The sequence below is a fragment of the Lemur catta genome, chromosome Y (assembly GCF_020740605.2).
Source record: "Lemur catta isolate mLemCat1 chromosome Y, mLemCat1.pri, whole genome shotgun sequence".
NCBI lineage: Eukaryota > Metazoa > Chordata > Mammalia > Primates > Lemuridae > Lemur > Lemur catta.
The window spans coordinates 3,755,877-3,775,087 of NC_059156.1; the positions used below are offsets into that span (position 1 = coordinate 3,755,877).

General features: G+C 48.0%; 1 protein-coding gene and 1 long non-coding RNA gene across 3 annotated transcripts in view; both read left to right on the plus strand.

Annotated features, from left to right (window-relative positions):
* LOC123629050 (F-box-like/WD repeat-containing protein TBL1X) overlaps nucleotides 1-19,211 on the plus strand; it is a 1,209,717-nt gene that overhangs the window by 957,192 nt on the left and 233,314 nt on the right. The window lies entirely within an intron of this gene.
* On the plus strand, nucleotides 6,270-6,803 carry LOC123629073. The gene is made up of 3 exons (XR_006731893.1): nucleotides 6,270-6,413; nucleotides 6,507-6,652; nucleotides 6,757-6,803. It is a non-coding gene; the product is annotated as an uncharacterized LOC123629073 (long non-coding RNA).

Here is a 19,211-nt window from a genome sequence, read left to right on the forward strand (position 1 = left end):
AGAGGAGGAAGCCCTGGACACGACAGGCACAGACTTGGCAGGGAGGCTGGCCTTCTCCCTACTCTGGCGTGGGCAGGGGTAAGCACTGATCAGCTGGCAGATGTAACACGAGGGCATGTGGCAGTCAAGGCCTGGTGACAAGTGCCTGTGTGGCTGGCAACACCTCCTTTCTAGTCTTCCATAGGCATGTGGAAGATTCCCCCAGGACCCTCCCTGGAATGGTCACAGGGGCTGAAGGGAAGAAAACAGGGCAACATTCCCCTGAGGACTTCTCGTGACCCACTTGTCCTGGCAGGAACATGCATGCGCACTGCCCTCAGGGTGCCCAGTCCAAGCCCCCGGGAGGAGCGTTCCCAGCAAAGGTGCCGGACGTGCCAGTGGGAGGTGCATGGAGGCAGGGCTGGAGGGTGACGGGGCATGTGGCCGCGCTGTGGTGTCCCAAGGATCACTGGCTCTCTCCCGCTTCCTGTAGGGCCCAGGGCCATAACGAGGAAGAGGCACATGCCCTGGCAATTCCATAGACCCCTGAGCATCCTTTTTATTTCTGGAGTTATACCCTGACACCCACATAGAGACAGGAGGAGGTAGGGACTGAGCAGACAGAGGTGTGAGGCATGAGCAAGCTGTGTGCCCCCTGGGATTGTCTTGCCCAGAGGATGCCATCCTGGGAGTTCCTGCTATTACACAGAAGGGACGGGGACCGAGGCTTCAAACCTCACCCTGGCCATATCCAGGTCCCCCGGGGGCTCATCTGTAAGAGGGAGCCACTTCTAGGGAAGTCCTGGAACCTGGCGACAAGGTGAGGGAGTAACTGTGCCACAGATGGCTAGGGGTGATCCCAAGGGGTGCCCCAGGTGTGTCTGTGGCCCTCGTGTAAGACAGGCATCTCCCTGGCCAGGCAGCAGGCTGAACTTCTCCCGTGTACACCTGCCTGCCCCCTTCTCACCACACTTTCTGGCTTCTTATGCTCTCTTTGGGGGCCCAGCAGGTATTTTCAGAGTGAGGGACTGACAGACACATGTGCGATTATTCTACTCTCCTGCAAAGAAGTCCAGAAACTTCCTGCATTTTGGGGGGCTTTTGGCCTCAGATCTGACCGCTTGATTTTTGCCAGCCACGCAGGGCAGGTGGCTGAGGCTCTAGACAGGGAGCCCAGACCAGCTCTGACCTCTGCATCGTGCACATCCACACCCTTGCAGACAGGGTGGGCATCGGCACAGATCTGCTATGCTCTGTGGAGTTACCCTTGAAGGACCCTGGCTTCTCATGCCTGTCGGTGTCTAGGATGGGTTCATCTGGGGAAAGGCAACTGTGTTCTGAGGAGTGTGCGGTGAGTGGGACTGGGATTTGGGTTTGCCCCGGAGCAACGGAGACTGGCCCCTCCCTGCTCCTGTGGGTTTCCTTCTGCTCCTCTCAGGGCTCCACAGCAGGATCGAGCCAGGTGCCACAGAACACAGGAAAGCCTGTGCAGGGGCCTTCAGCTGCCCAGCAAATGCCAGTGCAGGCCCACAACAAATAGACTTCCACACTGCCTGCCAGGTGGTGGAGGTGGTGAAGAGAGGCCAGACCTCAACAGCAAAGCTGAAACTGCCCTCTGAAGGTTCCAGTCCCACAGCTTGCTCCCATGAATCACCCCAGGGAAAGGGGCCTACACATGTTCTTCCTGGGCTGCATGGTGGGAGGCAGGAGTGGTCCTGTCTCCACAGCCATTTTAAGGGGTGAAAACATTCGTTTTGCTCTGAATGCAAGTAGTCGCCCAGCTGTGTCCCTGTCCTGACCCCATGGCAGAGCGTCTGGGTCCTGATTCCACACTAATAAGGTGCACATGGTATCATGACACTTTGTGCTCAGTTTGCTTGAATGGAAGTATTTTCCTGGTGAGGGTTAGTCAGGGCCCAAGTGTAACTCTGCTTATGAATGCACACTGTGAATTTGTATTGGCCTCTCTTGCTCTCTCTCTCTCTTTGTGTGTGTGGGTGTGTACGTCGTTTCCCTCAGCCTCCACTCTCACAAGTCTGCCCCTTCAACTCTGTATCTCTTTCTCTGACTAGTGCTGTAAGCCCATCTGTCTGAAGTCTTCCATGCCCTGCATGTGTAATATTTGTGCCCTTTCTGTTCATATCCCACTCAGTGCTCTCATGCTACATGGGCTGCTATTGGATTTTTCAGTCTGACTATTCACCTTGGCTTCTTGTGTCATCCCGCCCTTACCACGGAGTAAAACCCTTTCATGTCAACTAAGCCATCTGTTTGTTGGTGTTCATAGTTTCTGGCTGGGTAAGCAGTAGGGACAATTTGCTTTTGTGCATAGCACACCAAGACACCCTTCGAAGACTAAAATAGAGCACATCTCTGCCAGGAATACCAGAGGCAGCAGTCATTCAGCGATCCTCTCTGGATGGAATAACATGTTTGTTCTGGGAGCAATGTGAGAATTCTATGTTTCCAGGAGCAGGGAGGAGAGGAGTTAAATAGAAAAGCCAAGTTCCTATCGTCTGCGGCATTCCTCTGTGAATTCTAAAGTAGACAGGAGGAGACTCACCAGATATGTCCCCGAATTTTATATAACCTCTGGTTTCCACTGGCTGCAGTGCCACCCTAGCCTCAGGAACCCCAAGAGATATTTACCCAGACAAGATATTCTTGTGTTTTCCCTGAACCAAACGTGCCCATTAGAGAGAGAGCTGGTCATTTAGGCCCTCTCTAGCTTGCTAGGTAGAGAAAGGCTCATGTTTAGGATATGGGCTACACCATCACAGCACCACAGCAGGACATGTCCAGGGGATGGTCACGAGGGGTTGAACGCCTGTCAATGGCTTCACAAAGACAGAGCATCATAACATGATCACAGGCCAGGAAACAGTGCTGTGGCCAGTGAGGTGTCCTGGGAGCAGATGGATGTGTAAGGAAAGGAAGGTGTGATGAGTGTCTAATCTGCAGGTGTTCACATATGAGGGAAAAGTGGACAGAGCAGAGGGGTAGGGACATTACACAAGCAGGGGCATAGAGCTTTTCTTTGAGCATCTATCCTGGCTGGCAGGGTACCTTCCACCTCACCACCCTGGCACGCGGAAGCTCAGGTTTGCCACTGAGGACAGCCATGGACTGCTGTCGAACACGAGGAAGCCAGCAGACACAGGGCTGCACATGCGCTGTACCACCAGGTCGGGAGATGCCAAGCCAGGAACCTCAGTCACCAAACATGTCGTGAGTACAACTGTCCTTGGTAGACTCTTTCCCTCTCTGAGGTAACAGGCCTCCATGCCGGGGTAAGGAGGAGGAGGAGGAGATCTGCAAGACAGGCTTCCTGCATGGACCTGCAAAACTCACCTATGCACAAAGGGAACACCCCTCACAGAAATGTCCTCCCCTCAAGTGCACGTGGCAGGCACCTTCCCCATGGGAGATCAGACCTTCACCCAAAGAGTAGAGATAGGAGAAATTTTAGTGTGGTTATCAGACGGTGACTGCATTATCATATCCTACATACTTACCTCTTAGCACGTCTCAGTTTTTTCTTCCTCCCTTGAACTGCATCTGAAAATATTGTGGGTGAGAATGATTTCTGATATGTCTGGGCAAAGCCTTGTGCTGAAAGCCTGACAGGTTGGGGGCAGAGCGGGACACCGGTGTTTGCAGGAAGGAATGTGGAAGGACCCACTTAAATTACCTGTGATGTTCTGGGCATAAAGAAGTCCTTTCAGCTGTGCTGCGTGGGGTGGGCAGCTGGGAAGCCTGCAGTGTGGACGCCACCCCTCCTCCTTGCGTTCCTGCCATCATTTTGAAAGCAAGCTTCAGGAAGAGTCTGATCTAGCCCGCTCACAGAGCCAATGCCACTGCCTCATTCTGTGTCCTTTCCACCTGTGTCCACTCTTTCCCTCAGTCTCCTCGCTCTCCCTTCTCTCTGTCTTTTCTATTCCAGTTCTGTCCCTTGCTCTGCCTCTGACACTGGCCCTCAGTTCATTCACTAGCCCAAGTGCCACTGTGGGGGGTGCTGGACATGATCCCGATGTACCAACATCTGGGACCTGGCTGGAAGTTGCACCTGAGCTCCCCTGTGTTGTAAGCACTGGTTCCTGGACTGGCAGGACACCATGGGGTTTACTGGGTCTCCACCCTGGGAATCATCAAGCTCCCTATTGACCTGGCCCAGGGTCAACAACTGCAGACAGAGTCCCGAGCATACTTGCTACAGGGCACAGCTGGCAGCAGCTGTGTTATGTTTCTGAGGCACTCACAAGGCCCTGGACTTCCACAAGGCCAGCCCACGTGGAGAGTCATGCCAAGTCTCACCAACCACATTCCTACCGATTAGTAGACAGCCACCTGCGTCTGGCAGCTTTCTCTTCCCAGGACCGAGCTGCACACTGGAACCAGGCATTCTGTCCTGCTTTCTCCCATAGGCCAAGAGTGCAGGCCAGTGTGGTCTTCTGTTGTCCTGGGAAAGAAAGGGCTGTCATCGGGCAGGAGACCTGTGAATATGGTCTGTATGGTCCGGGACATGGGCCAGTTGTGGCGGCGGTGCTGTCTGCTCTGGGCCCAGGTCTCCTGCTGTAGCCTGGCTTCCCGCAGCTGCCACCCACCCCCGCAGCACCAGCCGGTTCCCTCCCCTTGTTGTCTCCTTGTGGGATATCACGTGCCGTCTCTCGTGCACAACACATACCGTTGAGGGTTTTCTGTGTTCTAGTGGCCCCATGTCACCTAATATACAGGGATGCGACCAGAGAGCAACGGAGCAGATATGCACTTTTAACACTCCTTACAAGAGAAGCCCGGGCACCTACAGCTGCTCCTGGCAGAACCAGGCTCAAGTGCCCAGGAGGGTGGGTAGCTGCGGGCCTGAGGACGAGGGAGGGAGCACCCAGTGGGACCCCTTCCACCTTCCACCCTCTCTCTGATTGGCAGCGGTTGCACAATCACCCTGTAGGGGTGACTCCCAGGCCAAGCCAGCAGGAAGACAACTGGAAGAAGAGCAGCGTGGGGCATGTGTGGAGAAAGAGCCGGCGGAGGAAGTGCAGGAGAAAGAGGAGGATAAGAAGAACAAGCAGGCAGAGGCAGGGAGCTGCCCCAGGATGTCCCAGACCACACTGGAGGCCCTGGAAGCTCTTCAGTTAGATCTGGAGCCAGTGACTAGCCAAGCCAGCAAGGCCCACGCTCGGCTGATGTGCAGGGTGTTGCAAAGGTGGCAGGCTCACCTTGACCACAGGATGTCCATCATCCGGGACAATCTGGCTTCTGGGCCAAAGCCCTATCCTTTTGATTGTTGGTCTAGATTGTGCTGTAGAGACGTGTGCTAGGCAAAGTGTTAAGTCATGCTAATGAAAATGTCATCTATAAAGTTGGTGACACTTTGCAAGGCTGAGAAGGGAGGATTACTGGAGGCCATCAATTAAAGACCAAGAGAAGACCCTGTTCCAAATATATATATATATATATTTATATATATATACACACACACACAAAGGTGGCATTGTGTCACCTATCTGTAGTCCCAGGTACTCAGGAGGCTGAGGCAGCAGCACCTGTTTAGGGTGGATTTGGAGGGCACAGCGAGGTATGATGAGGCCAAGGCACTCCAGTCTGGGCGTAGAGCGTGACCCTGTCTCAATGAAAGAACACAGGATGTGAGCCACAACTTTTCCCATGTATGTGGCACAAATGCACTATTGGGGTGATAGGCAGAGGTTTGAATCATAATGGTGCCTACCACGAAGTAGTTGCAAATAGCAGCAGTTTCCCTCAGAATAATGCTACAGGGAAGGAGGCCTGAATGTTCACCTGCATCAGTCAGAACAGGGACAGTGTTCATACATAATATAGAATGACTCTGCCATGCCTGGGACAGAAACAGAAGAGAGCATGAACTCACAAGAAGTAGCCCTTCTGTTCCTCAGTAGTGGTAGTCTCTTCTTGGCATGGGAATGAGATTTCCACCTAACGGCCTTAATGCAGGAGAAGGAAAAGGGGAAAGGGAGGTTTGGTAGCAGGTGTGTGAGATATGCCCTACCCTGCTGTATTCTTTCCAGAAGTGCTCTGTTGTTTGTAGCCTTCCCTTCTCAGCATATGAAGGATCCTTGACCTCATGCAGTTTGTGAAACAGCCCCAGATGTCGATCCTGGTCAGTGTCCGAGAGGAGGACATGGTTAGCTACATGATCCATTTGGGGGTCAGGCCTGGGAAACGTAGGTTGGTGGGTTTAGAGGGGAATGGCGAGGAAGATAATTAATTCTTACAGGCAAGAAAGAGAAGGTCACCTGATTAGAGAATTAAGCTGTCCTCACTTTCCCTTTCCGGCTGGCAGGTGGAGGAAATCAAGCATCCCAAAAGCTGCTACAGGATCTTGCTGTTCTTCGGGAACAAAACCTACTTCCGGAAAAAAGTGGTTACCAAGGAATATCTCGTTAACATTACTGGTAAGATGTGACTCTCTGGATGGGTCGTGAGGATGGTGGGTACATCAGTGCCCATGTGCCCTAGCTCCTTCCTACATGCCCATTTTCCTACAGAATTCAGAGCCCCTCATTCCTCTCCAGTTCAGTGGTATCAGGATTATGAGCATGAGGCCCACAGCCACGCACACCAGAACAGCAGTCTTAACTTCTTCAACTGGTTTTCTGACCACAACTTTACCGACTCTTACACGATTGCTGAGGTGGGACCTTCCTGGGGAATGTCTTACATGGCCTAAGTGGGTTTGCCAGCTGCTTGTGACACTTGCCCAAACCCTTACCTGACCTGTTCTGATTTCCCTAATAGCTCATCACTGAAGACCTGTGTCTCACTCCCTTGTGCTACTATACAAGAATGAAGGCGCCTGCGGAAGAAACAGAGGACAGGTGAGACGCTCAGGAAGTGAGGGTTCAAATGCATGTTGTCTGGGACCTGGGCATTCATGTCCCAGAGGTAAAAATTAAGGCTCAGAGGAAGACAGGAAGTGAACAGAACCCAAGTCGTCCAGGGCCTTAGGTCAAACAGGAACATTAGGGACTGCAATGCAAACCAGCTGATAACTGGGGAATCTTAAGCCCATAGAAGCATACTGAATGTCCAGAGTCACTCAGACAGAAGCAAGGCAGAATCACTAACTTCACTTCTTAGAACTGCCTTCTAGTACAGTCAACCCTACCCTTGGTTGTCCTTCTTCTCCCTTAAGGGGTCAATCTTACATATTTTTTTCTCTTACACTTTCCCCAATGGCTGTAGATATGGATACCATCTTTTCCCATGTTTTACCACCAAATTTCTGGTTTTTTTTAAATTTCCTTATGTCTAATCTAAGCTTATTGGAGACACACAGAGAATAGCAGGGATGGGGCGGGGATTATCGGCAGCACTTGTTAAACAAGGTTAGAAGGCAATTGAAGAGGTCACAGTAGGGGAAGAGAGCACCTTGGTCAGGGAATTGAGAAATTAGAAGAACTTTTGGTATTTTTCAGAGGAAATGCATTTTTATGTGTGTTTTAGGACACTTTACAGTTTGGAGTTGAATATGGTGGAGCCAGAAATTTGCCTAAACTATGAGAGCCCAACCCCCAAAGCTACTCGAGCTGCAAGAGATGACTACTCCATATGATCAAAGTCAGAGAAAATAAAGGACAATCAGATCAGGTGGTGACAACTGCAGACAGCAAGACATCTGGATGAATTTGGAGTGTACTGAGGGAGAAAAAATAAACACTGTCTAGTGTGTGAATGTGTGTCTGAGTGTTTGCTAATGTACTGAATGGGGTGAGTTAAAAATACCTCTGTCTATGTCTATGTATCTGTATGCATCAAGCTCTCTCTGTATCTGTAATTACATATACATATGTATCTATCTATGTACTCTGCGTTAGAGTTTACCAAAGAGGATCAAGGCCTATGATGTAAGAGGGGGGATGTGTCATTTTTGGGATTTCCATTTGAGGTCAGAATTTGTGCTACAGGGCAGGTATTGGGGAGGAAGAGAAGAGAAGCTAGCTAAGTTGGAGACTTACTTGTATTCAGAGAAAAGGAGGGTAGTTTGATGACAGTGGCTAGTGGTCAAGGACCCGAAACAATTCAGTGCTCAATTTGGTTTTATAAGGTACCTCCAGTGATCCTTACGCTTGCATATTACAAGACACAGGAGGACAAGACATGATGATGGATATTTTAATGTTGGTTTCACAGTTGAATTAATTGTCCTCATTAGATGAATGCATGGCTCTTTGCTGGAACAATGAACCTCACAGGACCAGGTTTGCCAGCAATGTTGTAAGAAATGAGCATAGGGTGGGGTTCTGGGAAAGAACACAGAGGTACAGGGGAGGATAGGAAGCATACGACTTTCTCGTTCTGGCAGGGGTGCCTAAATAAAACAAAACAAAGGCTTGATCAACCACATTCCTCATACGCATGACCTCATGAGAAAGTCTTTGTTTCCAAGTGACTCAGTGTGGGTAAAAAATGCAAACAGGCAGAGCTGAGGGAAACAGATGGGTGGAGTCATTCTTACACAACGCCAGGTGATCCACATGCGTGCTGCCTTTCTGCAGATGCTACTGTCAGTGTTCCTATTCTGGGATGGATTAGTCTTTTCCATGAGACTCTATGTTAGGTGAAGACTCAACAACTTAACAAGTAACACCATCGTGAGTACATTACTTTCTCATGTAAACTGCAACAAGGACACTTCTGTGAAACACGCTGCACACTGCTTCTATAACCTGAGGGGTCCACGTTTGTGGCCTTTTCCACAGGCCACGTGTGTGGTTAAGTAGTGAAAAGGGAAAGAACTGGGGTTGCCTGCAGAGCATGAGTTACAAGCCCCACCCAGAATGACAAAACTCAGGGTGCTCCTTCCCCAGTGGGTAGCTGCTTCCAGAAATAAGTGCGTCTCCACACAGAACAAGGGATTGACTGCCAGAGATGAAGGGACATTTCAGGGTTTAACCCAGAAAATTTGTACTTATTCCCAGATAAATCATTTCCAACGTGGGCCCCATTGCCGGTAACACACTAATACTGTAGTTACACATTCTTGGCCAACATGAACTAACTCCCTGGCCCATAGCTTTTGTGAGAAGACCTATGGTCTTTCAGGGATGAGTGTTTGGCAGAGTTCACGTGTATATTTTCTACCTGCAATCTGCATGGAAAACCTTCTCATAGATATCAGCTTTTAGATATTAAAATCTAACTCGCCTTGCTGCTGCTTGGGTTTGGTCACCTGAGGCTCTCAAGAGGGAGCCTTGGCCATGCTCTGGCTACTGTCTCCATGACGCACAGATGCTGAGCAATGAGTTCTTCAAAACTTGACCCCAACCTGCGGGGACCTTTACAGCTCCCACATAGTGAAACCTCTTATACTATTGCACTGGTTAAAGGAGACTGCTCTAATCACCCTAGATGGAAATGGGAAGGCAAGTTGTGTGCTCCTCCAGGAACTGTAAACCAGGAAATTTCGGAGGACTTACCTATATAAAACCCTATATTAGGTAAAGACACAATAAGGAACACCATTATGAGTACATTCCCTTCTCTTGTAAACTGCAATGCGGACATCTGAGTTGGAGCTTAGCAGATTGGCATGGTGATAAATAGATTTTGCTAAGAAGATTAAATGGCAGGGCTCTTTACCAGTCTGCCCAGCCGTGGAATGAAGTGGGGACAAACCTGTCATGCAGAAGGTAGCAAAATCATTAGGTGTCTCCTCTTGACTTGAATGCCGGTATCTGGTGGGTTGGCCTCCTTGTCCACACTAGTGATTGCAGCTTACTGAGTTTCTTCCTCAAGGTTTAGGTGTACCTCCGCCCTATTAGTACAGTCACATGAGCACTGATGTGGGGCTCTTATTATAGAAAGTTACACAAGTTTCCTAACTTTTTCTTTCACTGATTATCAGTGCCTAGGGGCCACAAAGTACAGTGTCACCTGACGAATCTGTGAGCATTCTGCCTGAATATCACGGAATCATACTTGTTGTTTCTCATTGTCAGAGTCTTGGAGGTGTGCTCTGTTTCAAATGAAAATCATGTTTGTTATGTGCCCATAATTCTTTCTCTCTGTGTGTGAGTTTGTCTCCGTCCCTGTCTGTCCCTGTGCCCTTGTCCTTCTGATACTTTTGCCCTGCCTGTGTCAATTTGCAGACCCATATCTCTGTACCATGCCAGTCTTTGACACACCGTGTTTTTCTATAGAATTGAGTCTGTTGTCATCTATCTGACTAAATTTAGCTTGCTTCTCTGAGCAGTTATGTACCTGAATTTGTCCATTTTACCCAATCCTGGATCAAAATGTTGTAACTCCTTTGAGATTATTTGGGAAATGACTTTTGGTAAGGCATAAAAAAGTCCTTTATTGTAAGTCATATCTAATACTGATATAATTGTAAAAAAAGAATAACTGTACTGTTACTGCAAATCGCTAACCCAATCAATATATAAAAATATAGGCTTACTTTTACTTAGTAATAACTGTGGTTCCCACAGGACAATGAGAACTTTTGAAGGAAGGTACCATGGAACTTCCTACGAGGGAGCAAAGGTTGATTGATTTCTGTTTTCTAAAGCAATGATGAAAGGAATTGAGTATAATTTCTCCCTAGTATGTTCTCTGATTATTCATTTAACAATCATTGTGTATTCACAATTTCTTCATAATATTTTACTAAAAAAACACAAACAACTTAGATTTGTGTTCATCATCGTGTGATAAGATGGAAAAAAATCCGTGTCCTCAGTTATCAAGTATAGAGAAGAGAGGGGTAAAATAAACAAACAATGTATGGAAATAGGACAAATAATGGTGTTACGGCCTCACCTGCGGGATAGGAGAATTGAATGGATGTCAGATATTCAGAGAAAAGAACTGTTGTTAAAGAATTTTCTTCTTTTGCTTTTATATTTAAAAAAGAATTACATTCCACAGGGTGAGAATGGGACATTGTCTTCCAGTGCTCCCGCCCTTTCTTTATAATGGCTATGTGTATTCCACTTTGTACATGTACCACAATTTCTTTATGCATTCCGAAACGGAATGGTTCAATATGGAAGTAAGCTAGCATACGCCGATATGTCGGCAATAGTAAAATGTGAATAGCACAGGTACAAACACGGGAGGACAGGTATTTCTTTGACAAACTGATGTCATTTACCGTCGATACACTCACCCTTAATATGATTGATGGATCTTGCAGGGTATTTCTCCTCCTATTTTTAGGGTTTTTGGGGACTTCCATACTGTTTTTCATAATGGCAGATCTAATCTACGTTTCCCCCAACATTAGGCAAGTGTTACATGCATTTCTCTACTTCCTCACCACCCCTTATCTTTCGTTTTTCTGTTGATAGACAGTCTTACAAGAGTGAGGTCAAAACCTCATCGCGGTTTGGATTTGTTTTTCCGTAATAGTTAGTGGCATTGAACATTTTAAATATATCTATTGGCCATATGTGTGTGTCAGTTCGAGCAATGCTTATTTAGGCCTTTTGCCCATTTTTTAATGAGGCTCTTTTCTTGCTATTCAGATTAATTCCTTACTTACGGTAAAGCATTAAGCCCTTTTACATCTATATGGAATGAAAAGAATTTCTGCCGTTCTCCGAAACGTCTCTTTTCTCAGTTTTTGTTTCCTGTGCTGTACAGAAGTCATTTGGTTTGATATAAACCCATTGTGTTTCTTTACTTTTGTTTACCGTTGTTTTGAGATCATATGAAGACAGTAATTGTCATGAGCTACATCATGGAAATTGTCCCTTATGATTCCTTTCAGTATTTTTACAGTCTGAGGCCTTATATTTAAATCTTTAATCTGTTTTGAACTGATTTTTTATATGGCAAGAAAATCTACCTTTATTTTTCTGCATGTACACTCCAACGTTTCCCCAATATCATTTTTTGAAATGACTGTATTTTATTCCTTGCCTATTCTTGGCTTCTTTCTCAAAAGTTATTTGACTGTACATGCATACATTTATATCGTGGCTCTCTCTTCTTTTTCTTTACCCATGTATTTTGTTTTATTCAAGTATTGTGCTGTTTATCAGCATAACTTCGTGGTATAATTTGCAGTCAGGTAGAATGATGTCTCCAGGTTTGTTCACTTGGCTCAAAATTACTTTAGGTATTCTGGGCATTTTTTGTTTTACCAAGCAATTTTAGGGTTTTAATATATCTATTTATTGATTTGGTATTTCTGTCTTGAATGTCATCGGTATTTTGATAAAGATTGCATTGACTCTTTGGATCACTTTGTGTACTGCTGAGATTTTAACACTGTCAAGGAACATGAAATATTCTTACACTGATTGGTGACAGTTTTCCATTTCTTTCCTCAAAGATTTATCAATTTCTTGTTGTCTTTCATCAAGTCGACACTTTTTCACTTCCGTGGTTAGAGTTATCCCTAAGTATGGATTTCTGAAATTATTTTGCTGCCTTATTTTTCGGACCGATTACCATTAGTGTCTACAAACTCTACTGCTTTTACAGGCTTATTTTGAATTGTAAAACTTCAATGAGTTTCTTCATTTTTACTGGTTTTAGATTTTTCTATATATAAATAGCACACCGTAGGGAAACAAGGAATATTTAACTTATTCCTTTTGATTATGTTTTCTTCCATTTTGTTTTGTTTGTTTTGGTTTGATTTGGTTTTCCTCCTGTTTAATACCTTTGGCTAGAACTTCCAGGGTTTTGTTGAACAGAAGTAGGGACGTGTGTCCATTCTTGTCTTTTCCCAGATATTACACAAAATGTTCCAACTTTTCCCCATTCACACTGAGGTTTCCCTAGAGTTGTCACGAGTGGTTTTTATGGTTTTCAGGTACGTTATTCTGTACATAGTTTGTTGACAGATTTTACCTTGAAGAGATGTTGAATTTCGATAAATGGTCTTTCTTCATCTGTTGAAATGACCATAGAGTTTTTGCCCCTATTCTGCTACAGATATGCATCATATTCTTTGGTTTCTCTGTGTGGAACCATTCTTCTACTTCTGGGAGAAATGCTACTTGACCATGGTGAATGATGTTTTTAATGTGCTGAAATTCAATGAAACTCAATTTGCATGCATCTGTGAAATGTCAGAGGTGCCTCACACTGATGTTGCTTTCTACTTTTAGACCATTGTGTTGAGAAAACTTACTTGGTATAAGGTCTACAAAGGGGATAATTTCTGTATTTCAAAAAATATTCTGAGACTCGCTTTCTGGACTTGCATGTGGTCTCCCCTGGAAAATATACTCTGTGCAGGTGAGAAAGTCCTTGGGTGATAGGTTGTTTGAGGAAATGTTATGTATACGCCCACCAGGTTGATTGGAAACTTCCCGGCTGTGAGAAACATGTCTTACATGTGCATAGGCTCTGACTACAGGCAGTATGCTCTTCTGTCGACATAACCGTGAACTTCCTTATGTGTGCAGAGTCTGCCCTCCTCTTAACTTGAATGTGGTTGTAAGATCCTGGCTCGTAAACCTATGTCCTACTCACCAGAGTAGCACTGAGCTTTTCCCCTTCCAAAAGTTTTGAAATTTTGATTGCTTTAGGGGATTTGCTTTCTCAGTTTTCTTCTTTGCAGGTAGATGTTTCAGAATCCTGGTACCCTTCATCCTCATTGAAGAATCTGGGTTTCTTTCTTATACGAGCCCTACTCTGATAACATTATCCTTATTTGTTTTGGGAAAACTTGGTGGGTATAAGGCACAGATTCTTTTTTCCTTGGATATCAGTGTTTATTTACCTCTCATAGACCCTAACCCCTTCACATATAGTATGTAAAGGATGTAAATGTATCATCCTTTACATAGACACATAGATAGACAGATACATAGATTTTTCTAATGAAGAATGGCAAGTCTCATGAATTTGGAAAGGAGAGCTGTATTTCTCAAAAGGGGTTACAGCCTGCAGGTGACCATCGTACAGGCTGGGAAGCCCAGGCATAGGCAGAAGGCCAGAGGAAGCACTAGCAGGCAACAGTAAAGGGAATAGGAATTTCATGTGAATAAGATGTCAGCACATAGATATTTAAAAACGTGTAGGAAGACTCATTGATAGTTATGTAAGGAGAAACCAGTGTACGCATAATTGAACATCATGATCCCTCCTGTTCATGGGACCCAATACCAAAATGGGTGGTAGTAACATGATGCAACAAGGGCGGAGCTTTTGGCCTTGTGATATGAAAAGCTGAAGTGGGCCAGGCTCATTGGCTAACGGCTGTAATCCTACCATTCTGGATGCCGAGGTAGGAGGATTCCTTTCCTCATGGGTTAGAGAGCAGATGGAGCAACACCGAGAGCCTGTCTCTCTAAAACTAAATATATATAAGTTAGTAAAACTAAATATATATAAGAGGGTGTAGGGGTGGGCCGCGATTGTCCCAGCTATCCATGAAGCTGAGGCAGCAGGATTGCTTGAGGCCAGGAGGTGGAGGTTCCCGTGAGCAAGAATGATGGTCCTACTCTCTATCCAGGCTGTTCCTTCCTGCTGGTGTCTAGATGGTTCCTTTTGGGCAAAGGGAAATCTGTTCTGAGGAGTGTGCAGTGGATGGGACTGGGATTTGTCTTTGGATCCAGAGCAATGGAGACTGGCCCATCCCTCCTGCTGTGGTTTCCTTCTGCTCCTCTCAGGGCTCTGCAGAAAGATTCAGCCAGGTGCCACAGAACACAGGAAAGTTTGTGTAGGGGCCTTCAGCTGCCCACTGTAAGCCAGTGTGGGCCCACCACAACCAGAATAAGAAACAACCTACCAGACAATAGGATGGTAAAGGGAGGCCAGGCCTCAGACAGCAAAGCTGAAACTGCCCCCTGAGGGTGCCAGTCCCACTGCTTGGCCTTGTGAGTCACCCTGGGGAAAGGGGACCAAAGATGATCTTGCAAGTACACAGGCTGTGAGTGATGAGGGAACCTATCTCCTCAGCTATTCTAAGGCGTCTCAAAGTTTCAGTGTCAGTGGAAGTAGTTGCCCAACATTTCCCCTGTCCTAACCCCATGGCAGTGTCTCTGTGTCCTCACTTTTTATCAATATGGTCCATGAGATATCATGATAGTCCATGCTAAGTCTCCTGCAATGGAAGTAATTTTAGGGCGAGGATCAGTCAGGGCTCCAGTGTGACTCTCCTTACGAATGCAGACTCTACATGTGTATTGGCCTGTCTCTTTGTCTCTGTCCGTCTTTGTCTCTCTCTGTCTCTCTCTCTGTGTCTCTCTCTCACACACAATTGAACTGTCGCTCTGTCTCTCCCTCTCTCTGCCTTCCTCCTTTCTCTCAGCCTCCACACTCACATGTCTCTCAACTGAACTCTGTGTCTCTTTCTCTCACCAACTCTGCAAGCCCGTCTGTCTGAAGCCTTCCGTGCCCTGCTTGTCTAACATTTCTGCTCCTTAGGTCCATCTGCCAGTCAGTGGCCTTATCCTCCCAGGCTTGCTATCACTTTGTCACTTCCACTGTTCATCCCACCTTGTGTCTGTCATCTCACTAATGCCACAGAGCGGAATCATTTCGTGTCTACTAAGCCATCTGTTTGCTGGAGTTTGGCGGTTCTGCATGGGTAAGCAGTAGGGATAGTTTACTTTGGGGCATGGGCCACCAAGACACCCCTCAGTGACCGAAAGGTAGCACGTCTCTGGTTAGTATCCTGGGCGAAGCAGTCATTCAGCCATCCACTCTGCAAGGAAAGGCCTGATTGTTCTGCAAGCCATATTAGAATTCTGTGCTTCCGGGAGCAGTGAGGAGGGAAATTCAATAGAAAGGCCAATTTCATGTTGTCTCCTGGAATCCTCTTTGAATTGTAACTACCTAGGGAAATCCATCTGAAATGTCCCTGAATCTTAAAAATCCTCTCTTTAACACACCCCTGAGTGTCACCATTGCATCAAGATCCCTCAAGGATATTAACCCAGAAAACCTATTCTTGTGTTTTGAGGATCAAGGGGTGCACTATGCAGAGAGAGCCGGTTTCCTGTGGCGGACTCCACCTTGCAAGGTAGGAAAAGTCCTATGTATGGGACAAGGTCTACACTCTCCCAGTGGGAGAACAGCACCTCTCCAGGGCATGGTCTGGTGGGGATGAACGCCTGTCAAGGGCTTCACAGAGACAGAGCAGGATTCCAGGCTCACAGCCCAGAAAAGAGTGGTGATCCCAGGGTGATATCCTTGGAGCAGAAGGATCTGCAAGGAAAAACTGGTGTGACAATTGTCTACTTTGCAGTCGTAACCTGTCCCCGGCAACAGGTGCCAAGCTGTAGGGTGGGGATGTTACACAAGCTGGGGCATAGAGCTTTCCTTTGAGCATCCACCCTTTTTGGCAGGGTCCCTTTCATGTCGTCAGCCTGATATGTTGGAGATTATGTTTCCTACTTGGTCCAGGGACTGCAGCCAAACATTCTCCACAATGAGCTTGGCCCGGGGAGGAAACCACCTGACACAGGGGTTGAAATATGCTAAACCATCAGGTCGGCAGATGCCAGGCCAGAACCTCAGTCACCAAACATCTCATGAGTACAACATGCTCAATAGCCTCTTTCCATTTTGGAGGCAACAGGCCACTATACATGGGTATGGAGGACGAGGAGACGTGCAGTACAGGCTTCCTGCATGGACCCGCTAAACAAACGAGGACACAAGAGTAACATCTTGCACAGAGATGTCCTCCCAATCAGGTACACGTGGCAGCACCTTCCCCATGGGAAATGGGACCATCGCTGGAAGAGCAGAGATAGGAGAAGTTTTATTAAAGTTCTGTTATGGTGACTGCATTATCATATCCAACACACTTACCTCTTAAACACACCATATGGTTTTCCTTGCCTTGAACTTCATCTTAAAATGTTGCGGGTCAGGGTGATTCCGGACATGGCTAGACAGGACCCTCTGCTGAAGTCCTGACAGGTTGGCGGCAGAGCGGGACACAGGTCTCTGCAGGAAGGAATGTGGAAAGACCCAGTTAAATTACCTGTGACATTCTGGGCATAAAGAAGTCATTTCAGCTGTGCTGCGTTGGGTGGGCAGCTGGAAGGACTGCATTGTGGACACCACCCCTCCTCCTTGCATTCCTGCGGTTGTTTTGAAAGAAAGCTTCAGGAAGGGTCTGATCCAGCCGCTCACTGAGCCAGTGCCACTGTCTCATTCTGTGTCCTTTCCATCTGTGTCCACTCTTTCCCTCAGTCTCCTCGCTCTCCCTTCTCATTCTGTCCTTCTGTTCAAGACCTGGCCGTTCCTCTGCCTCTGACCCTGGCCCTGAACTCATTCACTAGCCCAACTGCCACTCTGGTCTGCGGTGGCAGCGATTCCCACCCAGCTGCATCTGGGACCTGACTGGAAGTTGCAGCCTGAGATCCCCTCTGTCATAGGCACTGGTACCTGGACTGCCAGGACACCATGGGATCTACTGGGTCTGCACCCAGGGAAACATCTGCCTCCCTTCCGACCTTGCCAATTGTCTAGAAATGTAGACACAGGCCCGAGGATATTTGCCACAGGAAAGCCCAGCAGCAGCTGTAGCACGTCTCTCTTGTTCTCATCAAGACTGGGCATGTGGAAGCCAGTCCATGTGGGGAGTGACACCACATCCCAGTATCCAGATTCCCACATAGCTGAGATATATGTACTTGGCCTCTGTCACGCTGATATTTGCATGGACCGAGCTGCATAAAAGTCTGCACCCCAGAAATCGGGGATACCGCTGGGTCACCTCTGGTCAGCCACCGTCACAGGCAGAGGGGTCATTGTGTTGCCCTGGGAAGCAAGCTGGTGTCATGTGGCAGGATTGTGGATACATCATTTGTGCTTCATGTTTTGGGACCTCGTCCAGTCCTGAGACGGTGCTGGCCTCTGGAGCCAAGCTATCCCACGCTCGCCAGGCACCAGGAGGCTCTCCCCTGTAAGCCCCACAGCAGAGAAGGCCTCCTCTCTGTTCTCCTGCTGTGGGCTCCCCAGTGCCATGTGGTGTGCATGCTTCCTTCCAATAAATGCTCGCCGGCTTCCCTCGAGGCCAATGTCACATCCTACGTGTAACCGGTTTGATAAACCTGAAAAGCTTTGCTCAAAAATTCTTTTAGTTCACTGAAATGTCTGGCCCCTCTAAATGGCCGTGCCAGCAAGACCTATCTCAGCCAGGGTGATTTAGCAGCTACACTCTACATGAGGCTGAAAATAGACAATTGTATGGCCAAACTGAAATACCAGAACTTTACAACTTTGCGGTGTACTAATGCATTGTCTTTTGCGTTTCTTTGGCAGGAAAGTGTGCACCTTCTCCCACCACATGCTTGGTGGGAACTGTCAGTGTAAGCGATATTCCACCCAATAGCTGTACCTAAAAACGCACTGAGCATGTGCACGAGGCTGAAACAACAGCGAATATTCCCCGCAGTTCACTTAAAGCGTCTGCCTAGGAGGGCCTTCGCCATCCTGTTTTCACCATGGGACATATGTACGAGCATAATTTCTCAGTGCACTTGCCTGCCCGGCGCTACACCTGTACCACGCAACGGTGCTCACACCCCTAACGCATTCTTGAGTTCGCTCCCTGTTGGGCAGGGAGGCGCATTTGGGACAGTCCCTACCTCCCCTCTGCATTAACGCACCCACGGAAATAAATGTAATCCTCCTTAAGATTCCTCAGTGTCTCAGTGATTGACTTTCTGTGCGGAGGGCAGCTCCCAACCCCCCCAGTGAGTTGCTTAGCATTCCCAGGGATGCGACCAGGTGGAAAGGGAGCAGACGTGCACTTTCCACTCTCCCGAAAAGCAGACAGCAGAGGCCTGCACTGCAGCTGACAACGCCCCATGCCGGCCGCAAGGTGCTCGGGTATGTTGGGACTCAGAGGCCCAGGGCGCATGCTGAGTCGGCAGCCCCAAGGCCACAGCTTCGGCCCCAAAGCGAGGCGTGCCCTGCGGGATGGCTCACAGGCGGGTGGAGGGGCGGGACCAGCCAGCTTGAAGGCCTCCATCCTCCCACCGATTGGCGGCAGTGAGAGACAGGCAAGCCGCGGGTGGATCCGGGAGCTTCCGACCAATCCGGCAGCCTGACGGCACCAAGGCCGGCGTGCGCGTGCGTGCTGACTATAGGCCCGCGAGGGGGCTCCAGCCAGGGCCGGGCCGTGTGCGCTCCAGGCGTCTCTCAGGCCTAGCGTGGGCCTGCAGCCGCTGGGTTCTGCCAGTCCGCTCTGGGACCTGCCTGCCTGCCCTTCCGTCGCAGCTGACGCTAATCAGCACCAGGGCCACATGGCGGGTGAGACGGGGCCC